Below are 6,000 nucleotides of genomic sequence, written 5' to 3' on the forward strand. Positions count from 1 at the left end.
TCTCACAACGAGGCAATCTATCCAAAGTATAAAACTCGTTATACTTGATGAGAAAACAAATCTCTACTTAGGTTTCATTTCGTTTCATCGCGTTCATAAAAAGTGAATTTGTATGAACACATCGTGCAATTTAGTAATTAGGACCGTTGATCTCGCTGCAACATAGATGGATAGAAAAAAGCCATTTAAAATGATACAACGTCGGGAAGACAATTATGAAAATTATAAATGGAACACAAGATAAAATTGTTTAAGATTAATTCTTCTTTTTTTTTTAATCGCGATTGTTTGCAAACGAAGTTTCAATCTGTTTACAATGATAGCAATGAGAGGAGGATGTCTATGAAAGTTATAAATGCGATATTGAATAACATTTCTGCGAGTGGGTTTGTTTTTCGTTACAAATGTTTTTTAAACGAATCTGCAATCTGTTGGAAACTACGGAACAGTAACGGGACGACTGATAGGGAAATATAAAAGATCGCGTTTTATTTGAACAGACAAATCTTTGAAATCTATTCGAAAGTCTATTTGAAATGGTACGAGCTCGAAAAGAACGGTGAATACTATAGAAGAAGGATTAATTAAAATTCTTATTAATCTGTACGCTTTGTATATTAAATACTTTGATCGATGCCAAGATAACAAATTATTATACAAAACAGTGAAGTATCCACGTCTGACATTAATATTGAGTATTACCATTACTGTAATTTAATTTTTAACCGATCCTGAAAATTCCTTAGGACGTAAAAAGTATAAAATGTTACTGTGCATTTCAAGATTAAATGCACTGTAATTTAGAAACAGTTATGAAGCGGAAACAAATAATTTATTCAGAATAAGAATTCTACGTAATCATGTTAAAAAAAAACGTACTTATAACGCGTTTAAACTCCAAATATGTAAAGACAATAAGGGAAAAAAATTAAACGAAGAATCGTATTTTTTGTAAATTTACACATGATTTTATCCAAAAAAAAAAATTGGCCTGTACCAATATTTTTATTTGTCGTTACAAGTTACGAGGGTATTAAAAAATTGGCCTCGAATGGACCAGAGTTAAGAATTTATCAGACTTGCTCTCGTAAATTTCAAGGCGTTGCATCGGATATTCTTGAAAATCTTTGGACAATGGCCTCGATATTTCGCAGCTTCTATCCTCGAAGCGGAAGAACTCGGCGTTAAAAGCGACAGAACTGGAGAAACCCGGTGACTGCGAGCCTTTCACGCTCTCGACAGATTTCTCATCCCTCGTAATCCTCCCGGTATCACCCAATTTCCAGCCTCGTATTGCGATTTGTTGCTTCCAACGAGGCGACACCTTGTCTTGTGATTTCCTTTTTCGTCGCGTGAAACACGACCGAACACTTGTTCAAACACACAATTCATATTTATCTAACTCGACAAAACGCCGTGTCATTGAAACAATAGCATTCTTTGGCTTTTATGTAAATTCCAATAAATTATGATAATGTTCGTGGAGACATTATTGCTACCTATTTTATCTGTCGTGATCCAAATTGATTTGTGGCTACGTATATATATATATATATATATATATATGTCGGAGATGAAAGAACACCGGAGCCTTTGGAATTTTGGATAATCCCGCAACATTGTAACCTAGAGTCTACTATAGCTGTAATTGAACAATTGTAGTTATTCAACCCGATTGTAATTATTCGAGAATTGTGATAATGAGCTTGGGTTCGAGGCGACAGTCAGTCGCCGAACGTAGCCGCGGTCAAGGGATGAACGCTTTGCCTAACAACAGGTATCGAGTAATTCTATAGCTCTCCTTAAAAGAAATATTCGTGGCGACACGCGACAATAAACATTCCAACGGTTTCTGTCCCGTGGCTCGCCACACGCAGACCCTATTCTTCGAGTAAGATGATTGCCAGATGTCGATGCGTCTCCCCAGTACATGTTCGGCTAGCCCGAGGGCCCGTTATAAATCTTAAGATTTAGTCAACTAAAGTCCTTGAAACAGACAAACAGTCTTTGTCCCAACTACGGGAAGATAGGGGAAACATATTTTTCAACGAGCGGCGTCTCCCACTAGCAACTTTCCCTCGAGGGCGGCTAGCATCCTTTTCTAACCACCGATATGGAGATTAACCAATTAGCAGCAACACTTTCTGAACGAAGGCTTTTCTCGACGAATCCGATGATCTCGTATCCTTAGACACACCCCGTTATAGTTTTCCTGTGTGGCATCATCGGGACGGGAAAGGCATTCTCGCTCGTGATCTCATCGATCCAAGAGTAACGCCTTCGCGATCAGTGATTATTCTCAGACTTAGACTTTGTGAGTACGTTCTGTTGTCATCCCGTTGACCACGGATTCGTTATTGAGCCCGAGAGCATCGTCACTAGTGTCGCAAGTGCCGATCCGCCGTGATCAATTGTTAAGACTGTAATAATTCTATCATTGTAATAAACTACGCCTGTGTGTACCGTATCAATGGCTAATCCTCGAGAAGATTCATTTGACGCCCACAACCCCATTCCCAGTGCTGATCCGACATATATATTTGTATTTTCTTTTGTTCTTTCTTTTTAATTTATGTGATCTGAGAATTACATTTCTGAGAGTTCGGCGAAATTCGATGCTTTATTTTTATCAGTAGAATCTTCCTTGTCATTGTCAGAGCGCAGACGTTTACGCGTTTACGGAAAGTTTAAGGATACAAAAATACAGAAAAATGTAGAAAATATGCAAGAATATGTAAAATATCGAAAGTACAGTACTTCTAATAATACTTAGTAGCATGCTTACAAACAAATTTCTTTTGTATTTCTTGAAATTGCGTAAAGATTCGCGGTAATTATCGGATTTTTGTCCTCTTTTATCTGCTTTTTTTTTTCGCAACTTATATGAGATATGAATTAATATTCAACGACGTGCGCTCTTTGCCACGAAATTAATTATCTCGCGTTAAGACTGCGGCAATTCTTACGTTTGATATTTCATTTAACGAACAGCCGCGCGTTCCTGAGTTTAAAAACCGCCACTCTGAACTTACGCTGAGAATAATATCAGGAAAAGCGAACGAGAGATGATTAGAAAGAAAATGCGAGGAGCAGGGAGGGGGATATTACTAGACTGCGCTTTTTTGTGCAAGTATAGCAGGATGTTTGGGAGTGTAAAATTTTAACGAATGCGTATAATATGAAAAAATATATGAACTATCCAAGGTATAGTTTTATTAAACTTACTTTTTATAATGCTTCGTAGGTAAAACAATTTTCTATCCAGATTCCACTTTCTCAATTATATTTTCAAAAATGCTCGATAAGGAGTACAATTTTCTACCCAGGTTGTACCTTTCTAATTATATCTTCCAAAATTCTTGATAGGTGAAACAATATTCCACCGACGATTTACTTTTTTAATTGTATCCCCAAAAATATGGCCCTGCTTAACGATTAGATATTATTATTTTTTCGTTGTTACTTGATACGGCTAGCAATTAAATAGTGAGAATAAGAAGAATTGGAAGTGCCATTTTCGAAAAAGAATTTTGTTTTTCCTTGAAGAGGTTGTTTGTATGAAGGTTAATATCACTAAATATGAAGGGAAGTGTAATCATAATAATTCGTACAATTTTTAACGTTTCATACGTGATATAGGTTGTGTATGATGTATGTTATACGATTAGTTCCCTAAATTAGACTGTGTGCACCATGTGCCAGCAAACTCCCTCCATCGTGCTTGAACATGCGCGTAGATAAATCTGCCTCAATTATCCCATCAGATAAGAAAATCTCTACTGACCTTCTTAAGCAAACTACATAATGGACTTACATATCTTCTCTTAAGATATAAAGAAGATATTTTTTTATCGTTAATTAACAGATCTTTGAAACGATAGAATAGAGATATCGTAAAATTATATAAAGTATTATAATATGCGTAATAAATAAGTATCGTTATATTTTTCTAATAAATAACATTCCCACAAACAAACAATTTCTCATAAACAGTCGTTTCCCAGAAAACTTTAGTTTCGATACTGGCAACTTTATCTACTTCCGCTCTTCAATTATGAAGGATTAATCGTTACGAAACTTTTGGAACGGCTGAAGATTTCTCACGACGAAACGCGACGAATTCGATACAAACTACGCGGAAATAAAGACAGCTGCGATGGAGGATCGCGGGATTGATATTAATTAATTAATCTGTGGCAACCATTATATCGATTCGTTACGTTATTGCGACAGGCCACGCAACATTTTATTGCTTCTGTTTCTACAATTTAATTACAAAGTATTCAATTTCCCGTTATAAACAAGGAAAGGACTGCAAGTTTGTACAGCTTTTATCAAGATTACGTGCCATTGAACATATCGATTGATTGACTCCTCATGTTTCGTATTAATCGACATCCGATATAGCTATGGGACCTGGAATATTGAAATATTGGGAAGTCAGTTATATTCAGGTGTTCTATAGATTTGACGTATAAGCCTTGTAACATGTACTTCTTCATCAGACGTTTACGAGATATTGAACGATGGCTACGCTTGTAGTATCCAAAAATTTTACGTCGATTTATAATCGAAGATTCGATCAAACTATAGATAGATTTGAATATTCTACGAATTGAATTTAATATTAAGAATTCTAGTTGTATAGATCATCGACGAAAGTCTGTTACACGGACCCTTTCAACAGTTCTATACACACTTCTATTATATATTTTATTTTTTAAAAATAACGCTTTGGCATGATCAAGGATCGGAAGTATAAAAAATAATTGTGACAATTCGAGCAGTGAAAGCCTCTAGAGTAACATTATATTGGTCTCTATAGCGACATTGTGGTACCGTGTCATTTTCAAAGTTCTCAGAATTGCTACTGTATCCGATTTCAATGTTTAATATTCTTCCCGGTTCCTGGAAGAATTTCTTCAAAACTACGTTAACCCATGAAGAATCAACCAACAGTTTCTCATAATGCCGTTTTATCCACATCCTTTGAAACTCATGAAATTGTAGAATCCAGATAGAAAAAGTAGAGACGATGTAAACGCGAAGCTCATTCTTGGAATTGCTTGTCGTGGTGATAATGTTAACAAATAGAATTCGATAACGCAAATTCATTGGGGAAAAGGTGACAGATGAAATTCGCTAACGCAACGTTGCCCGTTAATGGGCTAAGAATTACGCTCCATGGGATCGCTCACTGCATTCTTCGAAACGACCCTCGTAATCCATAGGCTCGTAAACGGCTTCCGTAACCGTAACGAATTTCAATCTTGTTTACGGATCTCTGACCGCTCGTTTCGAGGGTAACGAGGGGGGTGCGTGTTCACGTGCGTGCAACAGAAGGTGTTATCGTGATTGTAAGGCGTGCTGGAGCAGATAAGTCCAATATGCTCGCGGAAATCGTCGAGATTCATTGCCCAAAGCTGGCTGATAGTCGAAATTAACTTCGCCTCGTCCGATTTCCGCGTTCACATCGCTTTCACGATGGTTAGGCGTTTCTTCGTTCGTTTCTAACGCTGAGTTTTCCCGTGTCGCAGTCAACCCATATTTGGATGTGTGTACACGTTGCACAGAAAATGTGGTCGGGGGTTGAAACGCGGACAGAATGGAAAACGGACTATGGGAAACGCCGAGAAAGAGGCGTCGATGAGTTGAAGACACGTCGATGCTGAAGTACACGTGTATCTCGCGTCTTATAGCGAAGGAAGGATACGTGTGAAATTTTAAAAAATATTGGCCGGAAAATGTTCTAACGGACATTGAAGAAACGAATTTAAATTGTAAAAAGAAAAAGATGGTAGCCTAAAGACGTTCCGCTTTCTGTCCCATTACGGAAAACTGCAAAAGCTATGTATCTTGAGAACAGATAAAGTTAAGAAATGAAAAGGAAAAATTCGATTTACTATGTATTTTCGCTATATTTTATATTTACTGTATATTATCGGAATAGCCATCCCTGATTCAGAAAATCAATTACATATATCCCTTGGCGAGAGGGAG

Source organism: Bombus vosnesenskii, unplaced genomic scaffold, assembly GCF_011952255.1.
Source record: "Bombus vosnesenskii isolate JDL3184/JDL3185 unplaced genomic scaffold, Bvos_JDL3184-5_v1.1 scf7180000015259, whole genome shotgun sequence".
NCBI lineage: Eukaryota > Metazoa > Arthropoda > Insecta > Hymenoptera > Apidae > Bombus > Bombus vosnesenskii.